This window comes from Taudactylus pleione, unplaced genomic scaffold (genome assembly GCF_031769625.1).
Source record: "Taudactylus pleione unplaced genomic scaffold, aTauple2 ptg000446l, whole genome shotgun sequence".
Lineage (NCBI taxonomy): Eukaryota > Metazoa > Chordata > Amphibia > Anura > Myobatrachidae > Taudactylus > Taudactylus pleione.
Genome location: NW_028284848.1, coordinates 2,066,356 through 2,090,499, shown reverse-complemented (window position 1 = coordinate 2,090,499; position 24,144 = coordinate 2,066,356). Strand labels below are relative to the sequence as shown.

Genomic DNA, 24,144 nt, shown 5'->3' with positions numbered 1-24,144 from the left:
TGTGTGGGCTGTAGCCGCACCTGCATCCTTAAAGCAGCAGCGACAAGTGTGCGTCTGTCTGTTAAAGGGTGGTGACACCCTCAAAGTGTTCTACACAAACAATTAAAATATTGTTCTTTTTTTTTCGGTCTTTGTGAAATGTGTGGGCTGTAGCCGCACCTGCATCCTTAAAGCAGCAGCGACAAGCGTGCGTCTGTCTGTTAAAGGGTGGTGTAACTCTCAAAGTGTTCCAAAAAATAAAAAACTATTTTTTTAATGTGTTTGTGACTTGTGTGCTCAAAGCAGCAGCGACAAGCGTGCGTCTGTCTGTTAAAGGGTGGTGACACCCTCAAAGTGTGCTACACAAACAATTAAAATATTGTTCTTTTTTTTTGGTCTTTGTGAAATGTGTGGGCTGTAGCCGCACCTGCATCCTTAAAGCAGCAGCGACAAGCATGCGTCTGTCTGTTAAAGGGTGGTGTAACTCTCAAAGTGCTCCAAAAAATAAAAAACTATTTTTTTATGTGTTTGTGACTTGTGTGCGATGTAGCCGCACCTGCATCCTTAAAGCAGCAGCGACAAGCGTGCGTCTGTCTGTTAAAGGGTGGTGACACCCTCAAAGTGTGCTACACAAACAATAAAAATATTCTTCTTCTTTTTTCTGTCTATGTGAATTGTGTGGGCTGTAGCCGCACCTGCATCCTTAAAGCAGCAGCGACAAGCGTGCGTCTGTCTGTTAAAGGGTGGTGACACCCTCAAAGTGTTCTACACAAACAATTAAAATATTGTTCTTTTTTTTTCGGTTTTTGTGAAATGTGTGGGCTGTAGCCGCACCTGCATCCTTAAAGCAGCAGCGACAAGCGTGCGTCTGTCTGTTTAAGGGTGGTGTAACTCTCAAAGTGTTCCAAAAAATAAAAAACTATTTTTTTAATGTGTTTGTGACTTGTGTGCGATGTAGCCACACTTGCATCCTCAAAGCAGCAGCGACAAGCGTGCGTCTGTCTGTTAAAGGGTGGTGACACCCTCAAAGTGTGCTACAGAAACAATTAAAATATTGTTCTATTTTTTTCTGTCTATGTGAATTGTGTGGGCTGTAGCCGCACCTGCATCCTTAAAGCAGCAGCGACAAGCGTGCGTCTGTCTGTTAAAGGGTGGTGACACCTCAAAGTGTTCTACACAAACAATTAAAATATTGTTCTTTTTTTTTCGGTCTTTGTGAAATGTGTGAGCTGTAGCCGCACCTGCATCCTTAAAGCAGCAGCGACAAGCGTGCGTCTGTCTGTTAAAGGGTGGTGTAACTCTCAAAGTGTTCCAAAAAATAAAAAACTATTTTTTTAATGTGTTTGTGACTTGTGTGCGATGTAGCCACACTTGCATCCTCAAAGCAGCAGCGACAAGCGTGCGTCTGTCTGTTAAAGGGTGGTGACACCCTCAAAGTGTGCTACACAAACAATTAAAATATTGTTCTTTTTTTTTTGGTCTTTGTGAAATGTGTGGGCTGTAGCCGCACCTGCATCCTTAAAGCAGCAGCGACAAGCGTGCGTCTGTCTGTTAAAGGGTGGTGTAACTCTCAAAGTGTTCCAAAAAATAAAAAACTATTTTTTTAATGTGTTTGTGACTTGTGTGCGATGTAGCCACACTTGCATCCTCAAAGCAGCAGCGACAAGCGTGCGTCTGTCTGTTAAAGGGTGGTGACACCCTCAAAGTGTGCTACACAAACAATTAAAATATTGTTCTTTTTTTTTTGGTCTTTGTGAAATGTGTGGGCTGTAGCCGCACCTGCATCCTTAAAGCAGCAGCGACAAGCGTGCGTCTGTCTGTTAAAGGGTGGTGTAACTCTCAAAGTGCTCCAAAAAATAAAAAACTATTTTTTTAATGTGTTTGTGACTTGTGTGCGATGTAGCCGCACCTGCATCCTTAAAGCAGCAGCGACAAGCGTGCGTCTGTCTGTTAAAGGGTGGTGACACCCTCAAAGTGTGCTACACAAACAATAAAAATATTCTTCTTCTTTTTTCTGTCTATGTGAATTGTGTGGGCTGTAGCCGCACCTGCATCCTTAAAGCAGCAGCGACAAGCATGCGTCTGTCTGTTAAAGGGTGGTGACACCCTCAAAGTGTTCTACACAAACAATTAAAATATTGTTCTTTTTTTTTCGGTCTTTGTGAAATGTGTGGGCTGTAGCCGCACCTGCATCCTTAAAGCAGCAGCGACAAGCGTGCGTCTGTCTGTTAAAGGGTGGTGTAACTCTCAAAGTGTTCCAAAAAATAAAAAACTATTTTTTTAATGTGTTTGTGACTTGTGTGCGATGTAGCCACACTTGCATCCTCAAAGCAGCAGCGACAAGCGTGCGTCTGTCTGTTAAAGGGTGGTGACACCCTCAAAGTGTGCTACAGAAACAATTAAAATATTGTTCTTTTTTTTCTGTCTTTGTGAATTGTGTGGGCTGTAGCCGCACCTGCATCCTTAAAGCAGCAGCGACAAGCGTGCGTCTGTCTGTTAAAGGGTGGTGACACCTCAAAGTGTGCTACACAAACAATTAAAATATTGTTCTTTTTTTTCGGTCTTTGTGAAATGTGTGGGCTGTAGCCGCACCTGCATCCTTAAAGCAGCAGCGACAAGCGTGCATCTGTCTGTTAAAGGGTGGTGACACCTCAAAGTGTTCTACACAAACAATTAAAATATTCTTCTTCTTTTTTCTGTCTTTGTGAATTGTGTGGGCTGTAGCCGCACTTGCATCCTCAAAGCAGCAGCGACAAGCGTGCGTCTGTCTGTTAAAGGGTGGTGTAACCCTCAAAGTGTGCTCCACAAACAATAAAAATATTCTTTTTTTTTTTCTGTCTTTGTGAATTGTGTGGGCTGTAGCCGCACTTGAATCCTCAAAGCAGCAGCGACAAGCGTGCGTCTGTCTGTTAAAGGATTACATCGGTGACAGCATCCAAGTAGGCATGTCAGACAGTCCGTACCTGTACTGGCAGGAAAAAGAAGCAATTTGGAGGTCCCTGTACAAACTGGCTCTATTTTACCTGAGTTGCCCCCCCTCCAGTGTGTACTCCGAAAGAGTGTTTAGTGCAGCCGGGAACCTTGTCAGCGAAAGGCGTAGGAGGTTGCTTCCACAAAATGTGGAGAAGATGATGTTCATAAGATGAATTATCAACTCTTCCAGGGAGACCAGCCTCCAGAACGTACAGAGGGACCTGTGGTTCCAGCAGGGACGAATTAATACTCTGTGAGGATGAGGATGTACACACTGAAGAGGGTGAGGAATCGGTGGATGAGGAGGATGAGGATGACATCTTGCCTCCGTAGAGCCAGTTTGTGCAGGGACACATTAATTGCCAGCTTGTTTTGTGGGGGCCCAAACGAACCAATCATTTCAGCCACAGTTGTGTGGCAGACCCTGGCGCTGAAATGATTGATTTGTTAAAGTGTGCATGTCCTGTTTATACAACATAAGGGTGGGTGGGAGGGCCCAAGGACAATTCCATCTTGCACTTCTTTTTTTTCTTTGCATTATGTACAGTTTGGGGCCTAGTTTTTCTAACTGCCATCCTGTCTGCCACTGCAGTGTCACTCCTAGATGGGTCACGTGTTTGTGCCGCCCACTCGTGTCGCTTAGCATAGTCATCCAGCTACCTCGGTGCAACCTTTTGGACATGAAAACACTATTGTGAGGTGTGAGGTGTTCAGAATAGACTGGAAATGAGTGGAAATTAAGGTTATTGAGGTTAATAATAGCATAGGAGCAGAGAAACCAACAAATTCTGTGATTTTAGCTGTTTTTATGCTTTTTTTAAAAAAAATACAGATCCAAAACACAAAACCCAGAACCCAAAACACGGAAGGGTGGTTTTGGCAAAACCAATCCAGATCCAAAACACGAAGAAAGATCCAGATCCAAAACCAAAACACAAAACACGAAAAGTGGCCAGTGCACACCCCTAGTGACATCACAAGTAGAAGATAAGTGCAAATCAGTGTTTACAGAATACAGTGACGTATTTGAAGGCTTAGGTTGTCTGCCTGGTGAGCATAAGATATATATAAACACGCAAGTTCCTCCAGTGATACACCCCTGTAGAAAAGTGCCATTTGCACTGAGAGAAAACCTACAAAAAGAGTTAAACCGCATGGAAGCTTTGGGTGTGATAGAAAAAGTTGATGAGCCTACTGAATGGGTGAGCTCCTGAGTAATTGTGGAAAAGAAAAATGGACAACTCAGAGTATGTCTAGATCCAAGAGATTTAAACAAAGCTATTAAAAGAGAACACTTTAAATTACCAGCCAGAGATGAAATCATGTCGCAATTTGCGTGAGCAAAATGGTTCAGTAAATTGGATGCATCTTCAGGATTCTGGCAAATGAAGCTAGATTAAACCAGCTCAAAGCTGTGTACATTTAATACACCAGAAGGTCGATACAGATTTCTTCGACTACCATATGGGATACTGTCCGCTCCAGAAGTATACCACAAAAGAATACACATGATTTTTGAAAAATATTCCAGGTGTTGAAACAATGATGGATGACATTATTATCTGGGGTGCTACGAAGGAAGAACATGATTCTAGATTGAGACAATTGATGGAACTTACCAGAAAAGTGAATCTAAAGCTAAACAAGGACAAATGTGAATTTGGCGTGAAAACACTTACCTTTATGGGTGACGTAGTCTCAGATCAAGGTGTGAAGCCTGACCCAAGGAAAATATCAGCCATGGTGAATATGGAACGTCCTAACAACAAAGATGACATCAGAAGATTCCTACGAATGATTACTTAAATTACTAAAATTTATTGAGAAAATTTATTTCTCAACTTTCAGAACAATCAGCTCCTCTTAGATGGTTATTGGACAAAGATAATGAGTGGATGTGGTCACATGAACAAGAAGAAAGTTGGCAAAAACTGAAACAGACCTTTACAGAGCAACTGGTACTAAGATTCTTTGATCCTGCAAAAAGAATAAGAATTTCAGCAGATGCTTCTCAATTTGGCCTAGGATCTGTATTGTTGCAAGAACATGAAGATACATGGCAACCTGTAATCTATGCATCTAGAGCGTTGACAAGTGATGGAACAAGGTCTGCTCAGATAGAAAAAGAACTTCTAGCAATTACTTATGCATGTGAGAGATTTCATCAATTTGTGTATGGTCAAGCGTTTACAGTAGAAACTGACCACAAGCCATTGGTAGCTATCATGACTAAATCGTTGCATGACTGTCCCATGAGAATTCAATGAATGCAGAAGTATGATGTACAATTGCTGTACTGTCCCGGTAAATACATGTACATTGCTGACACACTTTCTCAAGCTGTGGACAAAAGTGAAGGTTCCGGAGGTCTGATGGACAAAGAGATAAAAGCATATGTGGATTTGATTGTAGCTTCTCTCCCAGTGTCTCTTGCAAGACAAGAATAGATTAGAAAAGAAACAGAGACAGATGACACAATGAAAGTGTTAAAAGACATCATTCTGAAAGGATGGCCAGCAGAAAAAAATGCTTGTCCACTGTCAATTGATGATTATTGGATGTACCGCAGTGACCTTACTGTTGTCAATTACATCATTTACAAAGGCAATAGGTTTGTCATACCTGTACGACTAAGAAAAACTATGCTGTGCAAGATACATGAAGGCCACTTAGGAGAAGAAAAATGTAAGCGGACGGCACGTAAAGTGATGTATTGGCCAAGAATGAACCAAGACATAGCACAGACAACAGCTACATGTGAGTTATGTCTTATGTATAGACCAAAGCAACAAGTCGAACCGCTGAGTCCTCATGCAGTGCCAGAAAGACCATACCAGAAAGTAGGCGCAGATTTGTTTGATTGTAATGGGAAGACGTACATTGTCGTGACCGATTATTATTCTAATTATCCTGACGTGAAGACACTACATACAACTACTAGTAAAGCTGTAATCAATTGCATGAAGTCAATTTTTGCAAGGCATGGTGTTTCTATGGAGGTGTTAACTCACAATGGTCCTCAGTTTTCCTGTGCTGAATTTAAACAATTTGCTGATGATTGGGAATTTGTCCATACTACGTCAAGTCCCCACTACCCACGATCAAATGGATTGGTGGAAAGTTCAGTAAAAACTGGAAAGAGTCTCATGAAAAAAGCACAGGAAGGTAAAGAAGATTTCTACAAAAGTCTCTTAATCTACCGCAGTACACCTCTGCAAAATGGATTCTCTCCAGCACAAATGTTGATGGGAAGGAGAATTAGAGCAAATCTTCCAATACATGAAGAACTGCTTAAAATGCATAGTTCAACATTAGTCAGACTGAGTAAGGAATGACAACAGGTGAAACAAAAACTGTTCCATGATAGACGAGCAAAAAGCCTGTCTGATCTTAGGTCGGGTGACCAAGTCCGTCTCAGAGACTATGAGAAAGGCATTTGGATGCAAAAAGGTACTGTGCAAGCACAAGTAGCACCAAGATCTTATACTATACGCACAGAGCATGGAACAGAAGTAAGAAAAATCGGGTGGATTTAAGATCTCAACCTAACCAACATGAAGACAACATGCCTGAAGAATATCCTTCATCTGACATGTATGATAATCTGGATAACGGTGAACAAACCATGATTCAATAAAGGTCCAACATGGTTGATGAAACACAGACTGTGTATGAAAGATCCAAAAGAGAAATTCGCAGACCTGAGAGACTTATTGAAACATGTTAGATGATATTCTTAATATATTACATTGTTGAATTGTTGCACTGAAGGATACAGGGCTTATCTTTAAAGAAAAGAGGATGTGATGTTATTGCATTAGATATGCCTAATGTTTGTAGACACTCCCTAACTGTATGTGAAAGCCTGGATCTTCAGTGACGGTCCTTAGGACCATGGGGAATGCTGGGAAGTGGGTGTAGTCTTGTGTACAGTATGTATATATTTTGAAAATGGCTGAATAAAGAGCATAGCAGTTGAAACCCATGCATCAGTGTCCATATGAATGCATATTCAAGCATGCAAACAAAACACCAAGGGCCAGACCAAATGATTCCCGGGGGCCTTATACGGCCCCCGGGCCTGAGGTTCCCCATCCCTGACCTAAATGCTCCCAATTATAACAATAGTAGGACCAGCACTCCCTGTCAGCTACCAATTCCATATTTATATAGCATGAACTTTTATATACAGTAGTCCCAGCTCATTTTGCAGCATTGTACAATATGGAGAACAGATGAGAGTACTCTGGGTTCTAAGCCTACCACTTACTGACTTTATTACATTCCCGTCTGGGAGTTCCTGCTGGTTAGATGCAGGTGGCCAGTGATGGCAGATGGAGAGATGCAAATCATTATCATGGTGCTGCTCCTCCCACTGTACAAATCACAGCATCACACATAGGAGGTGGGACCATGATGATACCATATGCTGAGAAGACCTTTCCTATAGCTTCTAATAACAACTTACTGAGTAATCAGAACAGTGGTGGCAACCAAAAATTGTAAAAATATTTTTTAAATGTAATAATCCCATTTATAAAATGCCGACTATAAGCAGATCGTGCTGCTCACTGCGCACATTCAGACTAACATTCTGGTTGTACGTGTTTGGAGGGATCCTGATATGTGTTGGGGGGCTCATAACCATCGTCACCTATAAGTCCTGCCAGAAAGATCCCGAGAATAACTGCAGCATGATACTTAAGATCCTTGGGCCAACACTTGCTGCTCTGGGCCTGTGCACTGTACTGCTGGCGAGGTGCAGAGCATATGTGCTGGGAAATACCAGCGAGCCACCAAGGGATGCAATTGTAGCAGTACCTGTACCACCAACAGTCCGACCTTACACCATTACTGTGGGTGAGTATTTACCAGTGCTACTTTTCAGCAAAAACAAGCAGGAACTCAGGGCCTTAACCTCTCATCAACTATGATGCGCCAAAATGTATTTTTCATAAGATAAGTTTTATTTTAAAGGCTCTTTTGAGTGCCTTCTTTTCTAAATACTATATAAATGTATAAAATATAAATATATAAGTAGTATATATAATGTATATATAATTGTTTTTCTATAGCTCCACCCCCAGTAGCTCCTCCAACAGTCCCTGAACCTATTTTTCCAGAAAAATAGCCATGGTATTTACCAATGTTATATTATAGTACATCTAATGTCATGGCACAGCTTTCTGATCTGCAGCATTTTACCTTCATTTTAACAGGCAGATGGTGTGTAACTTGATCAATAGCAATGGGTCAGCTGATCTATATGAAAAACTAGTTATTAGCAATGTCGGCGGGTAGAATTTTAGTATGACTTTGTTTCTGGTGATATAGGGGCCTATTCATTATTACTAATGGGGGCCTGCTCATTACCTTCAGATGGCGTAGGTTCCTATGTGAAGGACGTCTGGGTTGTGAAGGAGGTCTGCACCCTCTGGACCTGTGTCCCCTGCAGCTGTGCGCATGGGTGAGCTATTGTACGATCACGCATGTGCACAGGACAAGATCGGCTGCTACTGTGGGTTCCCTGCACCGGAGCAGTGCTGAATTGCTCCACTAGTTATGTATCTGCCACCTCAACTCATATTGGATATTTAATTAGTAGGGGCCAACAGGCCCCCCCTGAAAATGACAATGCCCCGTAATGAACACTTAGTGAGCATTACTATATGTTGTACATTTCTGTGCCCCATTTGTTGCTGTGAAAACACCAGGTAATCATGTGCTCATTAAATCATACTTTCCAGCATTCTGGCTGCCTCCTCCGGGAGGGGGCAGCCAGGTCAGCACAGCAGGGAGTGGTGTGACATAAGGGGGGTGTGGCAGGGACATGATACCACATTGTGGGTGGAATGAGAGACTGTGACCACACGATTGTGTCATCGTGGCCCATCATCACCCACCCGCTGCTGACGTGAGTGTAGGGGTGCATTATGCAGCAGGTAGCAGTTGGCCTGGAGACTTGCTCACTTTTCCAGGTGGCCAGGAGCGCACCCCTGATATTTGGAAGCCTCCTGGCCATTCCGAGAGAGTAGGCAAGTATGCATTAATAAATACTGAGAGCATTTTTTTCAATTTATCTATTGCCTATTGTTAGTTGTTGGCTTCAAGAGTGTTTTATAAAAGTACAAATAAAATGACCTAAAATTAAAACACTGGACAAAGGTAAAATGTGACTATATATCTGTAATAAAATGAATGAGGGGCCTATTCATCATTACTAAAAATTCTCTGGAGGTAATTAGGTTTAGAACTCGCATGGAGTTCTACCTAATTACCGGAGGAATTCATCATTCCTCCTCTCCATAACTATCTATTCCGAAAAGCTGTCATTATTGAGATGACAGCTTTTCAGGAAATAGATAGTTATCCCTCCCTACTCTAACTTACCGCAGCTGGAATCAGTGCTGCACATGCGCTGTTACATTCGTAAAACCAGCGCATGTGCAGCACTACCTACAGCTGCGGTAATTTTGTGTCCTCCCCAATCCCCCTCCCCCCCGCTCACCTCCCCTCCCCGCACTTACCTGCCCGCTGCAGCGCCTCCGGCTCCAGTGGCTGTGCTGTCATGTGGTCTTCCAGCTGACCACAGTAGTTTAGAAAAAATAAAGGTTTTTTTTTTTCTAAACTTTATTGTGTTCTGCTGGGAGAACACTTGTCAGACCAACCTCCGGAGCCAGAGGACACACCAGAGCGCTGGAGGGAGACGCCAGGGGACCTGCACACGCTGACACAGGTAAATGTTACCTGCTATTCACCACCTCACATAGTAACTCAATCAAATTCCGAAAATACATAATTTTCGGTATTTGATGAATACCATAATTTCCATATCCCCATACTAATGTATGGGAAGTGTGGAAATTAACACAGGGGGACTTAACAAGGAGATATCAGGGATATCTCCTGTGCTAAGTGTATTCATGAATACTAAAATAACATTAATTAAGGAAAATGTCCTTAAAAACATTATTTTAGTGTTGATGAATAGACCCCTCTGTAACTAAGCTTTATGGTCCAAACTTAGCATATGGCTTTTTTACATGTGATAAATCCTTGCTTCCACACAAGATATAAGACATAGACTATAGCCGTGATTTTTGCCATGCTTTGTTATTGCATGTGGATTACACTGTAATACGCAGCTTCTCCAGTGTCATTATCAGGAGTAAGAGACTCATTTTGTTTTGCTTTTTGCAGCTAATGAAACCATCCCTTTCCCAGCACCTCCACCATCATATTTTGAGATCCCACCAGGAGGTAGTCCCTGTGTCAGAGATGAAAAAGACATTCTTTATCCACCACCATCGTACAATAGTCTCTTCAGCAGAGGGTAGGACAAAGCAAATGTCACTTTCACTGTTGTACCTATAAATTACTGGAGTCCTTAGCAAAATAATGAAAGGTCCCCAAACTTGTCAATCCACAAGCCCAGTGCTGCATCATTGTAAGACCACAAACCCCTCTGATGTTTGTGTTGCTATACTTATAGACTCACCATAATAATGTACATGCATAAAATAACATTGGATATATAAATATATAATAGAGACCATGTTATGTGGAGTAGAACATGTGCCAGGTAGCATAGTTGCTCTGTTTCGCACTGAACATGTACCAGAACATGAGCGTGCACAAGTACAGAAAATGCAAAGGCAGAGGCATTTCCATTGTTTGTCCACTTACAACTGGAGAGGTATAACTGAGCTGTAATGGGGTGTTCTCATGTAGTCAGAGGTCAGTGAGGGTGCGGTGACAATACTACTGGCTATAGGCGCTGCAGTTGGACATAAGTTTAAACAAATATATATTTTATGCATCATTTGTACCTGGTGCCTGTGCATACTGATGATGATTATTATTAGTATTGTTGGGGTGACGAGGCTTCCTACCCCTGGATCACGGTATGCAAAACACTACTCCTGTGCTTTATCAATTCTCCTTACAGCCGGCTGGGAAGATAAGGAAACTCAACACACACTGTGATGAATCCACTTAGCTCTCAGAGGTACATCCTCTTTGAGCCGACTTTTATAAGTTAAAAAAACTGCTGTCACAAACATTTGCCAAAAATGGTTTGACAGAATAGAATACATATGATTGATTTTAACAAGTACATAGTATGTGTCAATGCATCTTCAGTTTGTCGTTTTTTCACAGTGTCCAGACTTAGTATCCTATTCTGGGATCCTTCAGCTGCTGTTGTCTTGTAACTGCTCGTTCAGTATACCGTAATGTGCTTCAATCTCATGATATTTGTGTAAAGGAAAATGGCTTTTTCTGATGAATCATACAGTATGTTTTAAATAACACTATAAATTATTATAGACTCTCACAATCCCCTCTTTTTATTAAAACATATACTATCTTTCCCTTACTGGAGTCATGGCTTTCATAGTAACTATATTACTTCCATAGGCACCCTATGCAAGTAGATATGCAAGCATCATTCATCACCAGAATACCAAGAATCCCGGCGCATCTTTCCCTAGAAAGAGGGGTTTCTTCCAACATCAGTACTACAGAAAACACATTTCTTCTTAGGTGTGATCAATGTAATTCTTTCACACGCTGAACACTTTTCCCACTCTGGGGCACTCTTCTTATGTGTGACAGAGAGAGTCCCTACCGGTGCAGATGCTTTATTTACCATTTTCCTAAAATCATAAGATAGCAATTCCACAAAATGAGCAAAATTAATACAATGACTATAACGATTACTGGGTGAATGAGACCACTAAACATCCTTTTGACTGAAGGTGAGTTACCTGTGAACACATCCCACCAATGGTGATGTAAATTATCTTTTAATTGTGTGGCTACTTCCACCAATTTCTCTGCTTCTACAATTGTCTGCATTTGTGCATGATGGCAGAACAGTTTACTTTCTGTAAGTGGTGAGAAAGTTTTTCTGTATTATTAATGGCAATAATGATACTTTGGAGATTATCTGTAAAATTATGGGGAGGTATCTCAGTCACCTGAAATTCAAACTGTACATCTTCTTGTCTCTTCGCATAGAACACATAAGTAGTGTTCTTCAACCTGAGGTGTGTAACGTTAAATAAGCATCCAGAAAAAGGATTTGGTAAATTATAGAGGGAAGTTGTATTCATATCATATGTGACTAGGCATACAACCTGAGGCTTTACCTCTATAAACATATCCACCTCTTTATCATGCAATTCCCAGTTCCCTACACTGGTTGGGTGTTCTAACTTACAAGGCTCATATAGCTGTGTTTGCTGAGGACATACTAATCCATCATCGGTATCAGTACATAGGGCTAAGTCATGTGTCCTATTACTGGTGATTATGTGTGTACCTCTCATCTGGGGACTCCACAACTGACTGCCTCCAGTAGTTGTCTACAAGGGGACTGGTAAGATGAAGTACTTACACATAACCTGTTTCTGTGTGAAATTATACACATGAACTTCACCCATGCAAAAGTTGTCAGTACACAAAATCTTCTTTCCCTGAATTTGTATCCATAACAAAGAAGATATATTAAACATCCTTCTGTATACTTGTTCGTTACCTGTCATTAACTGTGTTTGTGCTTTACCCTTTTGCATATTTTGATGCATGGTTCTGAGAGAACATTTAGTCCAATTAAACAGTTCAGAAACATTTGTTGACAGGTAAAGTGTTTTAACCAATGTGCTATTGAACACCTGTAAATATTCATTATCCCAAGATATACTGGCCTGTAATGGGGTAAATACTGTAGGCATCCATATAGCTTGCATTGTAACTAAACTTCTCCATATCTTCTCCTGCATTACTCATTTTGCTGGCTAAAGTTTCTGTATCTATACTATTAAGTAATTCTATACCTGTACCTCATGCTCCTAGCAATGTATCATACCATTCCCTCTTTTGTCTGCTATAGCATTTTGGATCTGGGGGAAAGAAAAATTAAATCTTAATATAGTGGTTTGTCTTTGGGTACCCACATTTACACAAGTAGAGGGAACTTTAACTAGTGAGTCATTCCTTATAGTGGGCTTGCTACTTAGGACGTACATCCTTGTCATTATTACTGAATTATTTGGTAATTGCGTGGTATTAGTGCAAACTAGCACTACACCTCTTTCTATAATTGTTGGGCTTCCTATGGGTATACCAGGGTCCGTACTATTGACACTGAATACCCTATGCCCACGTTTTCTTAAATTCTTTATAACCCGTAAACTTGTCAGTACAACACTTAATTTTTATTGCACTTATGATAGTAATATTATCATGCTCCCTCGGTGCCCAGTAGAGATGCCTTATATTATATTGTCCCAAACTTTTTACATATATCAAACCTCCTGACCAGGATAATTAAATCTGTGTAATTGGTAAGTCTGGTTACCATAGACTACCTTAGAGTACTCTATTTGTCCTCCTGTTGTCCCCTGGTGTGTGCAATACCCTTAGACTAAGTATAGCCAACATTATCACACAAAAAGGATTCATGATGGTGGTTCAATCTTGACCATCAACTTCTTGTAATGTGAGAGGTATATCAACGTGCTCTTTCCTCCAATTTTCACTGAAGTTGGTGTAGTCAACAGAACCTGATATGGACCATCAAATCTTGGCTCCAGAGCCTTTCTGACATGTCTCTTAGTGTATACCCAATCGCCCGGTTCCAATGAATGTACACCAGGTACCGCTTCTGGGTCTGGAAGGGAGAAAACTAAAGAATGGATGTTATTCACTTGACTACAAAAAGTAGCTACATAGTCTGTTAAATATGCATGATTGTGCTGCAACTGTTGTGGGAAATAACACCCTGTCTTAGGAGGTCTTAAGAATAGTATCTCATAAGGTGACAACTTATGTTTCTTACTGGGGGTGGTTCTTACTGAATATAAAGCTATGGACAGACAGTCCACCCATGTCTTGCCTGCCTGTGCCATAATCTTTTGTATCTTTAGTTTGAGGTTACCATTTAGTATCTACATGCCCTCTGGCCAGTTAGAGAAGAGGTCTGTACAAACGAAGGCGTACTCATATGTCCCCACCCTAGGCAACTGAATATAGTCTATCTGCAGTCTCTGAAACGGGTATAATGGCTTTGGTGTATGCCTTTGTGGTACTTTTTCCGGTCTGTCCTGGATTGTGTTTCCCACACACCTGGCATGATGCTACGTATGCTGTAGCTGCTGCATTAAAGCCCGGTGCTATCCAGTGCTGGAGCACCGTGTTTACCATGGCCTCCTTTGAATTATGCACTGGACCGTGGGCCAGCTGGGTCATCAGGGGATATAAGGCCCTTGGGAGGCACCACCTGGTGGCTTTAGCCCAATGCATATTAACACAGGTGGCTCCCTCTTTCTCCCAGCCTCTCTTTTTGCCTTCTATGACTTGTTCTAGAAACTGGTGTAAAGCCTGTATGTCCAAGGGGTCTTTCTTTGTGTCTGTTTCTATACCATAGAGGGCTGGGATAGGTAACAGGGCAGCTTGCTTAGCCGCAGCATCTGCTTTGGCATTCCCCTTGGCCTCAGCTGTTTTCTCCTTGGTGTGTGCTTGCACCTTTAAAATGGCTACTCTACTTGGAAGCTGTAAGGCTGCAAACAACAATCTAATGAGCTCAGCATGCTTAATGGTTTTACCAGCCGAGCCCATAAAATCCCTACTCTTTTTAAATAGGCCCGAAATCATGGGCCACACCCCAGGCGTACCTGGAGTCAGTGTAAATGTTTGCTGTCTGATTTTCAGCCATTATACATGCCTCAGTGAGTGCCCTCAACTCTGCTTCCTGTGCTGAGCAGGAAGGTGGGAGTGGTTGCTGAATCAATACCTCATCTAAGGTGGTGACTGCATACCCTGTTCTTGGGGACCCTTTATGATAATATCTAAAGCCATCTACAAACAATTACCGGTCTGAATTAGATAAGGGAACATCTGTTACATTTTCTAGTTCCTTCATATCCATTTTCATAAGTTCAAGACAATCATGGTCAGAAAAAGTTTTGATTTGTATTTTTATGTGACTGTATTTGCAGTACATTATCACTGTTGTGTTCCTGTGGTATTACCATTACCTGGTATGTTATCAACAGGTGTATGTATGCCTCCCTCACTATTCCCCTCTTTTGAATCCTGTGTTGGAAACAAAGTAGCAGGATTCAATACTGTCCACCTCTTAATGGTCATAGTGGTAGGGCTTAGTAGGACTACCTCATACTTAATTAACCTGGCTGCAGAAAGATGCTTAGTTCTGGCCTGGTTAAGTATTTCTGTTACTGAGTGGGGAACCTGTATGATCAATGAGTGGTCCAGCACTAAATCTGCTGCCCTGTCTTTAAGCATAGCTGCAGCTGCTACTACTCTTATACAAGAGAGTGTTCCTTTGATTATACTATCAAGCTGCAATGAATAATGTGCAAGGGGCCATTGTTTACCCCATGTTCCTGCACTAATACCCCTTGAGCATGTCCTTGTGTTTCATGACAGAATAGCATAAAAGGTTTGTCATATCTCAGTAATCCTAGTGCTGGTGCTTGGGTAACTGTCGTTTTTATCTGCATAAAAGCTTTCTTCTGTTCTGATATTAATATTACTGTTTTGTCTTTTGTATCTGTCAACGCATCATAGAGGGGCTGCATTATGAGGGCTGCGTTGGCAATCCATTCCATCAATACCCTGTTAGAACTAGAAATGCTCTGAGTTGCCTGGTGGTAGTGGGCTCTGGCACTTTCTGTATAGCTGATATCCTATCTTGTGTCAAATGTCGTGTAGCTTGAAAAATACAATGTCCTAAAAAGGTAACTTGTGCTTGAGCTGTGTGCAATTTTTCTTTTGACACTATGCAATGTTGTTCACACAGAAAAATAAGTAATGATTTGGTTTCAATTTGACACTGTCCCTCTGTATCTTCACACAGGAGCAAATCATCCACATACTGCAACAACTGGGTGGTCTCAAACTGTGGTCTCCACCCTTGTAGCATGATGGACATTGCCTCTGTAAATGCAGATGGAGAGGTTGCCCCTCCTTAGGGTTATCTAGTCCAGCAATACTGTTTGCCCATACTTGTAAAAGCTAAATAAAGCTGACACTCTGATGTAAGAGGTACAGAAAAAAAAAAAATAAATAAATAAATTAGCCAAGTCTATTACTGTGAAATGAGTTGCTGTTGCTGGCATTTGGTTTAATAAGGTGTGTGGATTAGGCACTATAGGTACGTCCACCACCAACCATTTGTTTACCTCTCTTAGATCATGCACCATCCGGTATTCCTGTTTACTATCTGCCCCCACCTTCTTTTTTTTTACCAGAAATAAAGGGGTGCTCTTATAACCCCTGTTTTCTGATATGCAGCAATCTGCTGCTGTATGGCCTTTCCCTGATCTCTGGTCAATGGGTATTATTTAATCTTTACTGGCACTACACCTGGTTTTAAGGTGAGTGTAACCGGTTGAACATCCAGTAATCCCACATCTGTTTTACCCTTAGACCATAATTTTTCAGGGGCTCCTGAAAGCCAGTCAGGGATCATCACTTCTATCTGTGTCTGGTGTTGCAGCAATAAATTGCTGCTGCTAGCTGACATTGAAGATTTATTTTATTTATTTATTAACAGTTTCTTATATAGCGCAGCATATTCCGTTGCGCTTTACAATTGGAAACATTGATAGAACAAAACAGGGTAATAACAGACAGACATAGAGGTAAGAGGGCCCTGCTTGCAAGCTTACAATCTATAGGAAGATCCTGCCTTGTACTTCCTTTCAGTATTACATTGCCATCCCTGTACTCAATAGTAGCTTGTAATTCATTAAGGATATCTGCTCCTAACAAATTAACAGGACAGGATGTGGAGGTCAGGATTTATACAGGGACTTTAATTTCTTCTGACCCCACTGCAACTTTTATGGGCTTACTAACATGTAAGGATACAGTATGTCCTGTTAGTCCTGTTCCAGGAATTGTCTGATTTGTTACATATTTCTTGGGAACATCTTCTGCCCTTAAAACGGTACGGCTTGCGCCAGTGTCTATTATACAGTCAATGTGTTCCCCCCCCCCCAGGTAGTGTCAATTGTATTATTCCCTTGGGACCTGAGGTATTAATAATGGATTGTGGGGGACCTGACACTGGACAGCCTATTTCCTGTGGGCTATGTGCTGTTTGAACCCTTACTCCAAATTGCTCCCTTTGCTCTGCCCATTACTTATATTTCTGACAATCCCTTTTCATGTGCCCTGCTTTATGACAGAAGAAACATAACCCTTTCCTTTTTGCTTCTTCTGTAGATACGTTCCTATTATCTCTGGTCTGTCTAGGGTCTACTCTATATATACTGAATTTGGGTTCTTACTCTTATCATAACTGCTGCATTCTGGGGATCTGGTTCAAACACCTCCTATGTAGTTACAGCATAAGCTTCTATAGATGTGTTTTGGTATGGGGGTGGACCTGTCCCTTTCTGAAAATACATCTGTTCACCCCCAGTGTTCACAGCCACAAGGTTCATCATTATTGCCTGTGGCTTGCTCCTTGCACACCTGTGTCCTGTGTCTGTTTTTATTAAACATCCAAGGCATTAAGGTGCCTGACCATCCTAGGGCTGAAATTTCCTCCTGCATAAGGCAGTGGAGGAGCTGGTGGTGTAACTGGTGATAAGTGTGGAGGTGATGGATAATGAGGTGATCTGGTTAAGCCTTGTTGATCACAGGGTTCCCCTGGCCAGGGCACTTGATTCCCACAAAATGGACAATTAGTATTAGCATTAGGTACACATTTACCACCTCCTGGGCATTCCCTGCCATCCCTTACTGGTGTGGTAAATGGAGCCAAACTTGGGTATTTTGGGCTTAAATCAGGGGCTGTTAGTGATGCCTGTTGATTGACAAAAGGGATCACTGGGACAGGCCTCAGAGTATTTGGACCACAATCTTCCATAAACTCAGTGTCTTGTGTTACCTCCTGTTCTTTATGTATTTCTTTGGCTACCTTTAACCAAGCCTGTACTTGCTTGCCTACTTTCTTACACTCTATCCAAGCCTTGTTTTCTTTTGCAAAGGTTTCCCATCTTACAGGATCCAGGAAACCCACACTGGGCATCCCTGCTTTCTGTAGTATCTTTTGAATATCTTTATGTGCACTTTTCCCCTCCCTGGATTCGACTAGATCCGCAGGAGCACACGGTAATTCTTTTACCATGCCTGAACTGCCCTAAGCCCCTATTATGGGTTACCGCTCCTAGTCTTTCCTGAATCCCCTGAGGAATCTTTATTTTATTCAAAAGAACATTCACTTATTCCTGCGTTCCTACTGGGTAACTATACAACAAAACCTGTCTTATCAGCTTCAAATGCCTATGAGCTGGCAACCCCCTAATAACTGGGCAAGCTACTACTGAACTATCCCTGCACAAATTACTGGGCAACTAATTTATTAGTCCAGCCCAGTCTTTATCTATCCTGGTAGCCAAATATGTTGACACCCTATGATGCAAGTATATACCACAGGGATCCTCTGATTTATTACAGCTATTAGATCAGGACTTATAAATGATCTGGTTTACTGTAATATCACTACACAAGTACACCCCTCACACTTTAACTATATGTGGTTCATATATCAGACTCTAGAGACCTGTTATCCCTGTCCATAAAAAGACAATACAGTATTCCCAATGTCACTATAACACTCCCACAGATTATGACCCACTGTTCTAATCCTTCTGGCATGCTACACAGATTAATAACATGTACATCCCTTCAGCCCCAGGCGCCCCCTAGGGGTACCAATGGGGAAACGTGAAGGACCTTATCCCGAATCAATGGGCACCTTTCTCTGCACTCCTAAACAATTTTGCCATGTTTAGGCGCTAGGTGTCACTTTTTACAGCTACTATGAGAGCAAGGAGATCAGTGAATGTCTCAACCCAGGGATCACACGTCTCAAAAGACAGGACAAGCCTCTAATAGCAGATGAGAGGTGCAGTCTTTGGTTGATCATTTAAAGATCTGGTTCCTTTATATACATCTCACATTTAGCACACATACAATCACACTCCTTTCACTCACTTCAAGATAAGACAACTTATACTTTAAAAGAGCAGGTTTGGCATACAATATATTCATAGATCCCCGATTAGCCCATCCATACTGAACCATACAATACTAAATAGGAAGCGCAGAAGAGAGCATTGAAAAGCTCACCGATCGGAATTTTCTCCTGCAGTTCCAAATTTTCAAGTGGACATCCGTCAGTACACACAGGCAGTTGGGGATCCCAGACGAGTCCCCCAGAAATGTTGGGGTGACGAGGCTTCCTACCCCTGGATCACGGTATGCAAAACACTACTCCTGTGCTTTATCAATTCTCCTTACAGCCGGCTGGGAAGATAAGGAAACTCAACACACACTGTGATGAATCCACTTAGCTCTCAGAGGTACATCCTCTTTGAGCCGACTTTTATAAGTTCAAAAAACTGCTGTCACAAACATTTGCCAAAAATGGTTTGACAGAATAGAATACATATGATTGATTTTAACAAGTACATAGTATGTGTCAATGCATTTTCAGTTTGTCGTTTTTTCACAGTGTCCAGACTTAGTATCCTATTCTGGGATCCTTCAGCTGCTGTTGTCTTGTAACTGCTCGTTCAGTATACCGTAATGTGCTTCAATCTCATGATATTTGTGTAAAGGAAAATGGCATTTTGTGATGAATCATACAGTATGTTTTAAATAACACTATAAATTATTATAGACTCTCACAGTATCCAAACAAGTGTACGGCTAGGGGGTGGTCACAGCATAACATGCATACAACCAGGGGGGGATTGAGGTGTCAGGCTCTCACCCCCCAATTTTATTATTTTCCTTATTAATTTAACATAATTGTTTTTTCCTGCCTGAATGGTGAAACACACTGTTGTGGTACAGAAGAATAAACAGTGTCTACTAATGCTCTGGTGGCTGGGATTAGTCAGCTGCTGGCCACCGGGAAGAGAGGAGTGGGCCCCAGACGGGGAAGGCACACGGGCCCCCTCCACTCTAAAGATGCCCTGGCTGCTGTGCTTTGTGCCCACAGTGTGGGAGATGTCAGCTGCACATGGGTCCATCTACCACACACTAAGATGGTCTCCAGGTGACAGCACATGCTGGGTACTCTCGCACAATCTATGCACATGCTCTTCTATCTGCTCCCAAGCTTTTATCTCAACTGACAACCCAGAGGATGTACTACAGCTCAAAGTGTCGGTCTGTTTAATAACAAAAAGAGTAATCAGCCAGCATCTCTGCTGCCACATCAGGTCAGTGGCAATCCAGGGCTCGGATGCATTGGGACTGATTTGCTCCCTAGCAAGTGGTGCCAAACATGCCTAGTGGGAAATACACCACTGCACACATCTCTGCATACCTGCTAATAGAAGCATTTTTGTTCCACGCATGCAATGCAGCCACATATCCAACTATGCTTCTGTTGCCTCCAGGAGTACATCATCCACTGGATTTACTGCTTGGTTATAGCATTGAGTAACAATCATAATCCAGTTAGATTACACATCTAGTGCGATTGGATGATAAACAATTAATTTGTGGTCAACATTATCATCATCTGCATCTACTGACATACATAACAATGATCTGGTAAATTTTGATCACTATTGACAATTGCAGTTGTTTTGCTATATTTAGCCTCAGAGCCATAACTATGGGTGTTCGAACGGTTCTGCCTGCATAGAGTGCAGGGCTCTGTGGACGGCACAGTCACTTCCCCATGGCCCTTACTTCTGGCTAGCAGGGTGTCTGGACTGGTACCTTGCTGCCAGGATCACTGCTGCGGCGCAACCGGAGCGTCCTTTAGGCGCTCCAGACAGGCACCCTGTGGTCTGTGAAGCTATATACATAAACCCACACATGTATACATAACACACACATAAATAACACTCCTATATACATAACACACACACATATACATGCAAAAAAAAAAAAAAAACTTATAGCATATTTTAAAACAGGAGCCTTTTATTTATTTTACCATCACCAGTGGTATCTAACATACACATATTAAACTCCCCCTCCCTTGGATCAGCCATTGGATGGTCCTACCTGAAGGCGGAGGGTCCCTCCCTCTTCAAGTTATAACTAAGTGGTCTGTAATGTGTACCACTCAGTCCCAGTCCTGTCAGCATGTCAGTCTTACTTTATTCTCTCTATCCACATGCTGGGTTGTTCCAGCGGCGGCCATCTTTACAAAAGACGCTATGACTCATGGGATATGTAGTTTACCTTTACTGCTCAGAGTCTGAGCAGTACAAGAAAAAACTACAAATCCCATGTCACTTCACTTTTCTGGCTGGCTGAGTGCCGTATGTGCCCGGCGCGTCCAGGTCCCGGCTGACGCTCGCAATTGGCCCCAGCCTCTGCTGCCTGCAGGATCAGTAGGTGGACAGGATAGGGCTGTGCGTGGTACAGGGGCGATCGCCCTGATCGCCCCCCCCTGGATCCGCCAATGATCACAGGGTAGAGAGGGGAGGGAATTAAAGAGGTGAGAAGTGAATGTAATTAATCTGCCAGGAAAAGGGAGGTGACAGAAGATGATCACAGAGGAGCAAGAGCCGGAAGGGAGTCAATATGGGCAGCTTGAGGGAGCATGAAATGTAGAAACGGATCTCAGTTCTGTAACTTATTTAGGATATAGAGCAAACAAACCGAGATAAAGGTAACAGGCGGCCGTCATACTGTGCTGCACCCCATGAATTCCGGAACCCTGGATGGTACCCTCTGTCCATTTTGGCGCCCGAAGCTCATGCTCCACCCTTGCAACGCCCCTGCCTGGAGCTGGAGCTCCACCCACCCCAGCCCTGACCCTTCCTCCCCAGTGCCTAACTCTAACCACCCCCCTAATGCCTAAGCCTAAACTCCCCCTCCCCACACCCTAAACCTAACACCCCCTCCCCAGTGCCTAACCCTAACCCTCCCCCTAATGCCTAATCCCGCTACCTAACCTCCCCCTAACACCCCGATACATACCTTCGGGATACCAACGGTCGGGATACTGGTGCCAGGATCCTAACCTGTGAGGATTTTGACGCCGGTATTTAGACTGAAGGCATCCCGCACGCCGGGATGCCGACTACATCCCGATATAATTACGTTTAAAGTGGACATAGAATTAAAAATTGCAGGTAATATGGATGGGATGACCTGGATTGATTTGGTATAAGTAACACATGAAAGAAAGGCATGATCAGAAATATCCTCCTGCCATTGAGAGTGAAAGCAGATGGTTATAGGATTTAAAGGATTTACTTATGTTGTAAGGTGGTAGGTGGTGGCTTAAGCCTGTGAATTAAAGTTAGCAGTTCAGGAGAGCGATACAGAGGAGATGAGAGGAAATGCTTTGTTCTTTAAGTAGGAAACTGAAATGGACATTAACATGAAAAAGTTAAATGAAAAATGCCTTGTGAAATAGCTGTGTGGAAACAAATCTTATATGTTAAAATAATCATAAGGTAGAAAAGTCAGAAGTTTGAATACATTCAGGTACTTTCAGTCTTGTTTTGTCTTCTATTAAGCATTTAGATATCACTGATTTTTTTTTTACTCACCTAAAGTTGATACAAGATTTACAGTAACTTCCACATAAGTGTGCCGATACTTATTTTATTTATTTCTGAAATGGTTTCACTGATTTAAAATTGAAACTAAAAAAAAGTGCCTGTTCTGGGTACCCCTTAGTACCCCCACTAAAAAAGCACTGTTTAGATTCATATATGATTTCCTCTACACCGCTTATACAGCTGTTATTCATTATTCTACTCTACCTAATGTGCAGCTTCCTATAAAATTGCTAAAACTTGAGTAAATCAGTGCAGTCATGAGGTGTTTTTTTTTTTACCATAAATCACTACAGCAAGAGATAGATAGATAGATAGATAGATAGATAGATAGATAGATAGATAGATAGATAGATAGATATAGAAATGTACCACACGTTTAAAATGCGCAGTCACAAGGACACTCACCGGATTTATGAAAAAACAGTTTCATTTATTTTTTATCTGTGCTCAAACAGGCAAATGCAGGTTGCATGTAACAAAAAACTGACGTTTCGGTCTATGAATAGACCATTCTCAAGGCTTGCAATCCATCATCAATTCATCTCCAGAAATATTGAAAAAAAATCCACAAAGCAGCTAACGACTGTACTTCACACACAACCCTCAACAAATGCCTCTGGCTAGGTCCCAGCTTTTAATACCCCTCCTCCCAGTCCAAATGGTTAAACCAGAAAACCGGACTATTGTTAATACCATCATGTAAGTGAGAGAAGTACTCACATTAGACCAGGCCGCCCCACACCACACAGGGCTCTTTGTCCACCATTCCACAGCACACCTGCATCCTGCTCAAACTCAGAGCACGTCATCTGCGCGCCCGTGACGTCACCTCCCAGCGACCCCTATCCGGATCACCGGGCTCAGACTTCAGCGTCTACACCGTCTCCATGGTCACGTGGGTCGCGGCCTGCCGCGCATGCGCAGAGGTGACGCGTCCCATCACTGTTGCACACATCACAGAGCATGCGCCCTGCAGCCAATCATCCCAAATGATACATCTCCAATAGAGAATGCCATGGGTGACATGACACATTGATCCATCACTGGACAACAGAGCCATGTTCACCCTTAAAGGCAAACCCATTGTGTAATTTAATACTATCGCGCATGCTAAGTGGTCAAGCCTCCCATCACTGGAAGACAGACCCCATCATGCGCGCTACAAATCAAAATGCAAGCTGTTAGGTAATGTAAACAGAGCTCCCCAGCGGGTGTATGGTACCTAATCCATGTACTGTAAACAATTTCTCCATATATTTACAATTCAGGAGTAATCAAAGTCTGGGGACCCAGCACACGTGACATATGTCAGTGTTATTATATTACACACTATATATGCATAATATCACATAAGATAGGAGCTTTATCTTGAAAGACTTTATTCAACCATCAATCTAGGTCTATAATTAATCATTCTTAGCGAATAGAATTGATTCATTAACCTAAAATTATCGTTAACTACAAAAACAGCCTCATCTAGACAAACACTGTATAAGATCATAATTTATACACATGCTTAAGATTGGCTCCATTTAACTGTTCGCTGTTTCTAAGTTAATAAATCATACATAGAACAAAATATGCAAATATCCATAATGTCTCACCACAC

At 42.1% G+C, this 24,144-nt stretch overlaps 1 long non-coding RNA gene across 1 annotated transcript; it reads right to left on the bottom strand.

Annotated features, from left to right (window-relative positions):
• Positions 1-10,938: 10,938 nt before the first annotated feature.
• LOC148505637 (uncharacterized) lies at positions 10,939-19,334 on the bottom strand. The gene is made up of 2 exons (XR_015869873.1): positions 19,123-19,334; positions 10,939-13,642 (listed from the first exon to the last, which is right to left on the bottom strand). It is a non-coding gene; the product is annotated as an uncharacterized LOC148505637 (long non-coding RNA).
• Positions 19,335-24,144: the final 4,810 nt, after the last annotated feature.